The sequence below is a fragment of the Lepisosteus platostomus genome, chromosome 14 (genome assembly GCF_059453375.1).
Source record: "Lepisosteus platostomus isolate fLepPlt1 chromosome 14, fLepPlt1.hap1, whole genome shotgun sequence".
In the NCBI taxonomy this organism is placed as follows: Eukaryota; Metazoa; Chordata; class Actinopteri; order Semionotiformes; family Lepisosteidae; genus Lepisosteus; species Lepisosteus platostomus.
In genome coordinates this window covers 20,722,501-20,735,047 of record NC_142624.1, presented here as the reverse complement: position 1 = coordinate 20,735,047, position 12,547 = coordinate 20,722,501, and positions in this window count along the sequence as shown.

Here is a 12,547-nt window from a genome sequence, read left to right as displayed (position 1 = left end):
TTTAAATTCTAGCTGCAAAGTCTACACACAAATTTGATCTTCTTCCGTTCCCATACAACTCATTATATAACCTATCCAGTTATTGCAAAAGCCATAATTTAAGTGACTCATTTACACTAAACCTTTGATAACTCTAATGTTTTCAACTATCAGTCCTGCTTCACTTAAACTTCAAGATTACAATAATGCTGATGATTATTGCTAATTGCTGTTTTGATCAGCTATGCGTCCAATATTGCTTCATAACTCACATACAAGCCTTGGGTATGAATTTGGAAAAACAACACATTGCTTTCTCTTTACTATCTTTGACAACATTTTAAAAAGTTTGGTATAGTGTCACTTTGTTTCAGGATATTAGGTACTTCTAATACACTCTGGTCCAGGAACATTGAATAAATAGCACAGGCATTGTGTTTATGTAGTGTATTGGATCTACTTATTAATTACAGTAACTACTAACTTCCAAATGAGCTAGATTGGCTTAATAGCCTTTTCTTCTTTATAACCTCTTTTTTGATCTTATGTACGTAAAGTATATGGCAAAGCTGAAATCTTTCATGCAGAGTTCAGAATGGTTAAACTATGGTAGCAAGAATTCCCGCAAAAGGCAGATGATAGAAGCCAGTTCAATCACAGGCAACCAGTTGTACAGTAACTATCCACATGTTTATCCAGTGGCTCAAATTGCATCCTGCTGAAATTATATTGAGATTGACACAGTGACAATGCCCTGGCCATTAATGATTGTAAACCCTGAAGTGTGCTAATAACTTATCAATTCCCATTTACCTTCTTTCTTATTACTCCCTAATGCAGAATCTGTACCACAAACAGCAGTATGAAGTAATGGTTAGAAAAAGGCTGTTCATGCACAAGTATCCAGTAAATCCAGTAAAATTCCAATCTGTATAAGTAGGTTCAAATCTGTCATGATCCTCATCCCTCCTCTTAAGGGCGCTCGGACCCTTTCGTATTTTAGTTGATTATGTGCACCTGCCCTCTCTGTAGTCTGCCACTATTTAACCCTGGCACTATTACCCACACTATTTCTGGCTCAGCATTGGAGGATGGACGCCTGGAAGCCAACCTACCAGCGGGTCAAGGAGAGACCGATGGCATAGATTTCATCACAGCGTCCTGACCATCTGAGTCCGGGGCTGAGAGCGCCTGACCTCTTTATCCTGCTTTTAACTCTCTGTTCCTGTTCCGGATCCCATTATGGATTTTAATCTTGTCTGTCCAGGATGGTTCTCCCAGCACCTGGTCCCTGGACTGCTCCCCGGTTTTCCTTTTCAGACTGTTTGGACTTGGTTGCCTGCGCCACGCCCCCCGAGCACCGGATCACTGTCGTCACACCCCCCTGTCTGTCATCCTGTCCTGATCCTCAATTGTGTTTTCCCTGGTTTCCTTCTCCAGTTATTTCCAGATTATACCGTCTGCATAGGGTCCTAAACTACACACTTCACCGGCTGCCATGACAAAATCTAAATTCTCTTTGACACAATAAATGAATATTTTTAATATGTTTCAGTCATGTAGACCAGGATTGTTGATCTTACCTACTTGATGTCTAAGCACAGTAATAAATTGCATAAGCCAATGGTTGCACCACAGTGTAAAAACCCACGCGCATTCTTGTCAGTGCCATGTAAGATTGGGGAATAAAGAGGTTCAGAGGTGTCTGCTTCCATTTAATCCATGTATAGATTCACTCTATTTAATCTCTTTTTGAAAAGGTTTCAAATGACGTTCCTTGTATTATGCAATACAAATATCTATTGAGAGAGACATTCACTTAGGAATCTTTTATAGGGCATTTCAGATAAGATCTTGACGCAGCTGTTTTTTAAAAAAATGCTTTTTGTGTGTGTGTATTTTGATAAAGTCTTTGTTTTGTTTACAATATACTATCTAATAAAATGGTGCAACACAGAACATCTGTTCAGCAGATAACACATTAGCTATAATGGTTTTCATGTTTTAATAGACCGAGCTCTGTATTCTACAAAACAAGTAGACAATATACTAATGAGCTAATAACACTACAGTATGAAACACTACAGATACTGTACATTGTAATTAATTAAAACTGGTTTTGTAAATATACTGAAATAAATACCAAATACTAAAAAAAAACCTTATACTGTACCTGTCTTTCTCAAAAAGTTAAATAATAATTTAAACTTCCTCTTGTTTCTATTTTTGTTTCACTACATAGCCAGAGGAACTGATCCTAATGTTTTTTCTTTCAATTTTCTTGCCTTTGAAACCTAATATCTTTTTTGTGTGGTTTGCAACACACATCTTTTGTTTTCACTTAAGGGTTCCCAGTAAGCTTCAATGAAAACAAAATCTGTTGATAGGTATATAATACTCTTAAGAGTACTAAGCAACAACAAACAAGAACAAAAATAAAAGAGGAAGATATTTACTTGTCCTGAAAGACCAAAAATTCTAGAGTTATAGTTGAGATAGGAAGTACTCTTTAAGACTCATATTTATAAACTCACTATATATGTCATGTTATCACTTTTGAGACATTAACCAGATTTTACTGTCATTACTTGATACATATACATATAAAGTAATACGTGCTTTTGTCACAATGAGACATAACTACTGCAATATTATGCTTTCCTTATTCTGTTTTCAGCTAGATAAAAGTACATCTGCAAGACTGCTTCACAGAACAATGGACAGTGACAACAAAACACCAAATCTTTGTGTATGCTCTTTTTTTCACCTTCTCTTTGACCGCACAACACCTGCCATTGCTACATTTCAATGTACATTAAACCAATAAGGTTTGGGACACATTTGAACATTTTGTTTCTTACACAGCATTTTGTGGACTGAATTCACCCATCCCTCCATTTTCTAACTGCTTCATCCAATTCAGGGTCTCGTGGGAGCTGGAGTCTATCCCAGCAAGCAACACGCACAAGGAAGAATACACCCTGGATGGGACGTCAGTCCATCGCAGACCACACACACTGACAAACACGCACACACTCACATGAGGGACAATTTGCCAAGAAGCCAATTAACCTGTCATTATGTCTTTGGACTGTGGGAGGAAACCAGATGCCCAGTTGAACATGGGGAGAACATATCTGAACATCCATGCAGATAGCACCCCAGGAAATGAAGCCAGGGCTCCAATGCTGTTAGGCAAATACTAAGCACTGCACCACCATGTTGCGCTGGATTTAATCCATTTAGAAATATTTCAGAGAGCTTCTGTCCTTGTACGCCACACTCTGGAGTGAAAGGCAAATTCAGTTTGGCCTCACATATATCCTAACAGGAAATGGAGAAAGGTTATGTTAGAGGTTTAGTATTTGAATTGTGAAGCTCCTAGATATTCTGCTGTGTGGTAGGTGATATGGATCTGCAAATAAACTTTAAACATAAATTGAATGGTGCTCAACAAGAATATTACAGAATCAATGAACCAATAATCAGTAAATGAGGGTATTGTGTGAACATGGCCGACTTGTTTTGCGAGGGTATCACACAACGAAAGGAGAAAGGATGGAAGTCCAGTATGTCAAGTTTATCATATGTTTAATTTAGTGGAAGTGCAGATCTGTTTTTTTTTAAACCAACTACAATGGTAAACCTTTGTTTACCATTTCAGAGGAAAAACCTTCAACAAACTTGCACAGGTGTTGACGCTGGCAGCAGGTGGGGACAGGGGATTTTAAAAGGTATGGTATATAGAGGGACACCGATGTCTGTATACAGTACATATATAAAAAATGTTTGAGAGAAAAAGGACATCATCAAGAAAACATGTGACCCATGTATGATTTGTCCTCTGCATGGTTATTGAACTTTAATGCATTCTGTTTTGGCTGATCAGCATCTGTTATCTTGTGCTGCCCCCTGGTGTTATATGCACACATGCTCATTTGCTAGGCCATGGCACTGTACTTTAGATGAATATTCCTGTATCCCTTGTTGTGGGGTGTTATTTATGTTACTGGATTATTCTGTCTGTGAATGATTTTGTTCTTCTTATCAATTTATCAAGAAACTTTTGCTTCTCTGTGTCAGTGTAAACAACTTGCAAGTCTTTTGCATCTTTGTGTAGATGGTTGTGCACAATCAGGCCAATAAAATGGCATAACATTTAGAGATCAGATCACTTTATTAGCCATATGCAATTTCTTGCATTAGGAATGTTTCTTTTTTGCATACCCCAACTTGCTCTCCATGAGAATGACAGTGAGAGAAGCTTGGGGTCAGAGCACAGGGTCAGCCATTGTACAGCACCCCTGTAAAAGTTGGGGTAAAGGGCCTTGCTCAGGGGCCCAACGAAGTAGGATTCCTCTGCCAGCCACAGGATTTGAACCAGCAACCTTCCAGCCACAGGCGCAGATCCTTAGCCACAGTGCCACTGCTCCAGTGACTGTAGTGTTGTAAGGGATGTGATCAATTAGCAATGTCTTTTCTAAATTCTGAAGATGCAGAAAAAAATCTTGTCACCTGAGGGAAAGGTACAGAATTTCTTTGGGGATTGAAATGCTGGGAGTTTCTACTGCATCACAAATTAGCTCTGATTGTCAGGATGTCAGTGGTGAACCTACAGTATGTAACATTGTAAGTAATCAGAGAGGTCTCAAAGTCAATTGGATTAGCGCTGAAGAGCTCCAGCAACCCTTTCCTGGACTTACCGCCTGATGGTGATTTTGTCAATTATCAAGAATCTTTTGACAAGATGAGATGCTCATGGATATTGATTTTAGTGTTCTCTACATAAATCCCAAAATGTTCTGCAACCTTGGTTTTGCTGTTAAAACCAACAGCAAAGATTATCATCCAGACCTTTGGGTCATTTTGAATTTTTTGTCATTTTCAATTCACTTACCAAATCAAAGTGAAATAATGAGATGCAGTTTCCCCTAACACATCAGAAATAAATCAGTGGATTTGCTTTTCTATTTACTTTTTTGCCTACAATTCTGGTGACAACTTTGAACATCTCCAGTATCTTATCACAATAATAATTACATTAATTAATTTTTTTCGGAACTATACTTTTGTTTTGCTTACAGAAGCCAGGAACCAAATAAAATCACTGTATTATTATTTTTTTATTTAGTGAAACTAACAAAATTGTGATGAAAATATTAATATTTATATGCAAGATTGCATAGAGAATATTATGGTGTTATCTTGTTTATATTGGCATTTTTTCACTAAGAACACTGAAAATCCTTTAGTAAATGCAATGAAATTGCTCTCCACGCCACGTTTCCTGTCTCTGATTGTAAAACCTGTCCTAAGTTACCATCACTTACTGTATGTTTTCTATTACAAAACCAGAGACAAAATTGTCAACGTAGTTTCCTTTAACGTCACTGGCAAATTAAGTAATTTCAATTTGCAACAAATTTCTGTTTTTTTTTCTCTCATTTCTATGTAATATTTGCCCTGTCTGTCTTTCTGTGTCGTCAGAAACCAGCTCTAATTAGAACATTAGAATTAGTGACCATTTTGCCCATCCAGATCATTTGGTTGCTAGTAATTTAATTCATCCCATCCAACCATTTTTTTACAGAAGCAATGGTGCAGGCTTCACCTAGATGCCCACAGTTCTTTGTGTATGAAAGCCCTTCTGACTATCAGTTTTACATGTATTTCACTGTAGTTCCCGCATGTGTTCTCTTTTTTATCTTTTATAATAATAATAATAATAATAATAATAATAATAATAATAATTACTTACACTTATATAGCAGTTTTCTGGACACACCATTCAAAGTGCTTTACAAGTAATTGGGACTCCCCTCCAGCACCACCTGGATGATGCACCAGAACACTCACCACAAATCAGCTATCAGTGGGGAGGAGAACAGAGTGATGAAGCCAATCCATAGATGGGGATTATTAGGAGGCAATGATTGGTAAAGGCCAATGGGAAATTTGGCCAGGACGCTGGGGTTACACCCCTACTCCTTTCAAGAAACGCCCTGGGATGACTACACAGAGTCAAGACCTTGATTTTACGTCTCATCTGAATGATGGTGCCTTTTTACATTATAGCGTCCCTGTCACTATACTTTGGCATTAGGACCCACGCAGACCGTAGGGTGAGCGCCCCCTACTGGCCCCACTAACACCACTTTCAGCTGCAACGTTATCCCAGGAGGTCTTCTATCCCAGTACTGATTAGGTTCACACCTGCTTAGCTTCAGTGGGTTGTCAGTTGTAAATTGCAGGGTGATGCCATCTTTCACAGATGATTCTGAGTAATTCCTCATATCCTCAGGTTTTCTCAATACCTTTGAAGGAGTTTGAATCACATTCCCTCTAGCCATCATCTTGTCATCCTTTTCCCTATGAACATGCAATATATCATTCTTGTTCATAGCATTATTGTCTATGATGTTTTTTTCTATGGCAGTTAGTGTGGCGGATTAAAAAGTGCAAATGAAATGCTGGGATAGGTAGTCAAAAGCATAAACTTTAAACCAAGGGTTTTTATATGCTCCATTAGTTAGACATCAGTTAGATCACTGTGTATAGTTTTCATCACTGTGTTACAAAAATATATTGTTGCCCTGGAATCAATCCACTGAAAAGTGGGCATGCAAATTGTCATTTTAAAGTAATATTCTTCACTGTCTGATTAAAAGAACCAAATCTCTTTAGTTTTGAAAACAGTGAACTATAAGGAGCTTGATTCAGGTAGTCAAGATCCTCAAAAGTAATGGCAAAGTCAACCCAGAGCTTTTTCAGGATCAACAGTGAAACATGAACCATAGGACACAGCTGGAAAAAAAGTTGATGTGCATGTTACATGGCACAGGAAGAACTTATTTACATTTTGAGTTGTGGAACAATCTACAGTTGTTGATATTAATACACTGAGATAATTTAAGAAAGAGGAAATAATGAAAAAGAATATCAGCTCGTTTGGCTACAAGGAACCCAGTTAGAAAAAAAAAAAGGGCCAGATGATCTTCTCTTGTTTGTTGTATTCCTTATGTTATAACTGTATGTTTTTAAACTTTTAGAAGCATTACCTGCACAATAATAAAAATACAACAATTCCTACTGAAATCTGACCCAATCGGCAGCTATTATTTGTATTAAGATACACATTTCCTTTAAATTGTAGCTTGCATATACTGTACATAGAGCCTATGTGGATAAGATTGGGGCAAGCCTGTCTTTCTCTCTTCCAGTCATGTCTGTTTCTCAAAGTTAACTTAAAGTGTCTTCCTGTTGTTGAACCTTTGCAACTGTGAATTTTGCTAAGGACAGACCTGTTATGAAAGTCAGATGTGTCATGTAAAAGGTGTGTCATAGGAAATATTTCATGACAGGAAAAGCTTTCTACAAAGAATACAAGAAGTGCAGTAAGAGACAATGCTTATGTTAAGGTTCAGGGGGTTGAAAAATGCAACAGCTGTCCTAGTCAAAACTAAAAATTAATACAGGCAATTAAATGTAATTATAACATCAGAAAGACAAACTAAAAATAAGAAAAATAACCAGCTCTGGTTAGAACATAATATGTATGAAATGTATTTCACTGTATGTATTTTCTTACTTTTTTTTAGATGTAGGCATTTCATTGGACGAAAGGTCTTGATGTTTTGTGATATGTGACTTTAACATTTTACATTGTTTTTTATTGGAACAATACCTTAACTTCAGTTTTGTGAAAACTTATTCTCTTTCATCAAAGCTTCAGACATAGTCTATACAGTAGCTATCCAAAGTGTTCAGCCTCTTGGACCTTTACATATTTTATTGTAGTACAATGTGAAGTCGTAATGAATTCTAACTTGGATTTCGAGAAAGTGCTCTACACAAAACACTATATAATGTTAAAGTGAAAACATTCTACAGATAATCCTAATGATAATAATCCTAATTATGAATGATAAATATAAAATAGAATATAACTGATTTCATAATTATTTACCCCCCTTTCCTTTGACTAAATGTGTTTTTCATGAGTTCAGGATATATATACCTGACTCTTGGAGGCTCCACAGTTGATTAGTATATCTCCCAATTAAAATTACATCATAAATATAAAAGAACAGTCCATGCAAATACAGAATACGGTTAATGAGCAGCACAAATCAGAAGAAGGGTATAAAAAATGTGAATCTGTGTAGAACAAAGTGTCCTAAAAAAAAACTCAGTATCCAAAAAAAATGTTCTGGAATGGCCCAATCAAAGCCTGGACCTTAATGTCTCCAAGAAGACTCATGACTGTAATATATATTGAGAACATCCAGGGTATTATTATTTTCTGCATGGACTTCCATGGACTAGCATTTGAGCATTTTTCTAAATGAAATATGTTTTGTTTAATATGGCCACATATTACTACCAAATTAATGCTGTATTCATGAATGTGAATGTGATGTTTCATTTCTACGGATTTGACTTTAATCAGAGTTTTACAGATTATATCTCTGATAATTACAGTACAACACATACAAGCTCACAAAAGAAAAACATAATTGAGTTTTAAAAGATCAAATGAAAGTTAAAGGATTTTAATGTTACTTCTGCATACTCACATTGTTGTAAGTCAGTTAAAAAATTCAAGCCTAATGTTAACAGAATTTGGTTTCAAGAAATAATTGTAAAAAACCTAAAAGAATGACTTCCTTGTGACTTAGTGAAACATATGATAAACTGCCCACATTTTCATTTTGACCATGATTCCTTCTGCTTTTAGGTTTTGCTGTAAACAAACGTAACAATTTCAACACTTTTGGGATAGTAGATTGTCTGGTTTGGTTCCCATGTAATCACCAGTATGTATTCACAAGCCAGCTTGCAAAAACACATTGGATTAAAGGTATCTTCACATATTTGTTGTTTTTCTTTGTTTTTCCTGTGTATCCTAGTCTACACAAAACATCTACTGTGAGTTAAACTACGGTTGGGAGAGAGATAACAGTTAAGTAAGCTACTATATTAAGCAGAGGTTAATTATATGCTGAAAAACAAAAAAAAATACTTAAAGGTTCACACTTGAAGAAGGCCTTACAGCTAAAATATTCTGTTTTTGTATACTGTTTTCTGTATACTATCCTTGTTTTATAGTGCTGTGGTGCTCTATATTATGAACATTTATGACTAAAACACGTGTTCTTTTATTAAGCCTGGAAACCATGGGAATAATAAAAACATGGATTAAGTCAAACTTTGCAAAATGCAGACTTGTAAAAATACACTTTAGCCATCATTTCCTTTTAATTTTTAAAATTAATGTAAATGGAAAATTAATGTAAATTGGCTTTCAGATGAATATAGACCACAGACTATACCAAACACAAAACAGAACAAAGAGGGACAAATTAATAATTTTCAGATACTTGTTTCTTTAAGCACAGCAATAACAATGTGGTTTTTGTTGTGGTTTGTGGTTTTCTTTGTGGCATATTGTTTTCTTCATTCAGGTGCAATAACTTTCATATGGCCTAAATATACTGCAACAGCTTATTTTAATATTCTCTCCTTTTACAGGTCTAATTAATATAAATACAAATAGCTAGATGAACCAAATGGCTACATTATAACCATTCTTATGATCTTACATTTCTTAGGTATTTTGACACTTTCAGGAGTGGCTGAAGAGACCAGTAAAGAATTATGATGTTACAAAAATGGTGAAAATCAGGAATTGACTGAGTAGTTTAGTCCCGTGGGCACTTCCAGGTGGTATGCCAGATGACCCTGGAAATTGGTTGTGTGCACTGAAAAATTGGGAATGAAAAATTGAATGCTTAAAAATTATGTAAATTTTTCATCTTGTAATTTATTACATCACTTTCAGAAAGCTTGAGACGGGTTTTCATATTTCCTATTTTAATAAAATTAGTTTATGTGTCAAATACGCAGCCTACGTACTTAGCTACGTTGATACAGCATGTGCTAAATACTTGAGTGCTCATACCCCACTTGAGCTTTCAGAGACACAGCTCAGCATCAACAGAACAAGCTGAAAAGAATACACGCCAAGAGTACTGACGCCAGATCCGATAGATCACGCACACCCACTGAAAACAATGAGGATTATACATCGGTCACTAGGGTTACCATATATGAACATAAAAAAGAGCAAGTAATATATTTATTCCATGCTGAAAACACAACATTTCAGCAGTGAAGCCTTCTTAAAGTATGAGAAAGACAGGACAGACAGGAAAGATTAAAAATAGCACAGAAGAACAAAAGCTGGGAGAGGGGAGGAGGCAAGAGGGGCAGAGAGGCAGAGAGGTCACTCAGGAAGTGGAGAGGGGTGAAGAAAGGTGTGAAGTCAAATCGTGCATGAGAATATTAAGGTTTAAAAAAATGTACCGAAACAATAACATAGTTGTGTTTTTTGGATTTTCAGTGCCTCTCAGTACACATACATTCCTAACACCATCTTAAGGACAAGTAATTTATAAAAGACAAATAATAACACTCCTTCAACAGGTACAAATAGACATGGTTACATTGCTTCTTTAATTTTTAAATAAATAAAAAATCAAAATTTCGGTGGTAGAGAGAAAAACAACAATATTTTAAAAGATGTATTTATTAAACAAAACTAAAATGAGGAAAAGCAAAACTAATTTTTACAGTTATAATTAATAATTTCATTCATTTCCTCAAGCCCAGCTATTGCATCCAACCTTCCCCACTAGATCCCTAAAACTGATCACCTTAATGCATGCGGAAGTGGACTTACTGTAAATATTTATAAAGGTGAGACCAGTAACAAGCAGCGGAGGCATTTGTTTGTATATCAATAAGCGTTGGTGCAACACCATGGTCGTGAGAAAAAGTGTTTGTGAGCCTGACATTGAACTTTTATCAATTTCATTTTATACAGAAGCGCATTGCTGCCACCAAGGAAACAAAAAATTCTCACCCTTATCTCGTATTCCTTAAACGTACAGTATCTCAAATTATCTCATAATTATGACACATTAATTCTCGCGTGCTTTATGTGAGCATAATTGTCATATATCACGTAGGTAGCTACGTCAGCATATGTAGGCTGCAAAGGAATACGTTGAAGGTTTATTCCATGCTGAAAAGAGAAGAAAATAAACAACATTTTGGCTGTGAGGGCTTCAAAGCCGAAAAGCCGTGTTTAATTTTTTTCTCTTTATTTATTCCATGTTTATTCCATGCTGAAAAGAGAAAAAAAGTAACACAACATTTCGGCCGTGAAGCCTTCACAGCCAAAATGTTGTGTCTCTTTTCAGCATGGAATAAATCTTTAATCTCCGTATTGTGCGAGTCCGGGACCTGGAAGCGCCTGGTCCCGTTAAGGTTTTAATCTCTGTTCCCATTCTGCCGGTTCCAACCCGGTTCTAGTTTTTATCTTGTCTGTTTTTGGATGGACCTCCCGGTTTTGGACTTTTGCTTTCGTTTTGGATCCCCCCTTTGGATTTCTACTGGATTGTTTGCCCCGGACTCACCCCCCTGAACACCAGCGCACCAAGGACACGCCCCCCTGTTTTGATCCCCGTTTCCTGCATGACTCTTCCCCAGTGTTTCCTCACTATTTCAGATTGTGTCGTCCGCATAGGGTCTGGAAAGAACTGTTTCGTTACATACTATAGCACTTTTGGGTTCTCATGGGTTTGCGTCCTCGTGGCTCCCACCTCAGGTCGGCCCTCCACTGCTGGAGCTTGAACCCGGGTCCCCCGAGTCACTCGATAGGGAACCAGCCGGCTGAGCTAAAGGGAGATCTCCCCTCAGCCCGGCGGCTGAGGTCCCTGCTATTCACAGGGAAGGGCGGTGATGTCACCGCGCTGGCAACCAGCTCGCATAACCTGTAATGTTGGTCATGTCTGTTACAATACCTATATGAGCGGACATACAGTTTTAAGCAGTGGAAGTGATTGCACGTGTAACTGTTCATAATGGAACCATCATTGCTTTGATCTCTAAATCCCACAAAACTGAGCCTCATGCTTGTAATGATTCTGTTCATATTTGCTAAAAATTGTAAGATTTCATTATGACTAAACCCCAGTCAAAATCTGTACAAATTCTGCAGCGCTGGACACAATCATTAAACCGAACGTTCTAGCCAAGTTCACCGTAGTTTCTACATGCGTTCTGTGCACAACGTAACAGGTTGTACATACACTGACATAAGCATTGCTATCTCATAATTATGAGATAAGGGGGCACATTTGTTTCCCTTGGTGGCAGCAATGTGCTTCTGTAATTTTACCTCCCTTGAGAGTTTCCTCAAATGTTTGTATCTGTGGTCTATATTCATCTGAAAGCCAATGCTATCAGGACAGCAGAGCAAATTGCGCAGACTGTTCAACACTTTCAAAACAACTTCCCAGATGCTCCAAATTTCATCATGGGAGATTTCAAACACTGCTCCCTGCAGAAGTCACCATTGTCCATCAATGTTACCTGCCCTACAAAGCATAAGAGGGACATAATATTGGACCTGTGTTACTGATCAGTTAAGGAACCTAACCAATCTGTCGTCAAAGCACCACTGGGATCTGACCACAATGCTGTGCATTTGGTTCCAACCTAT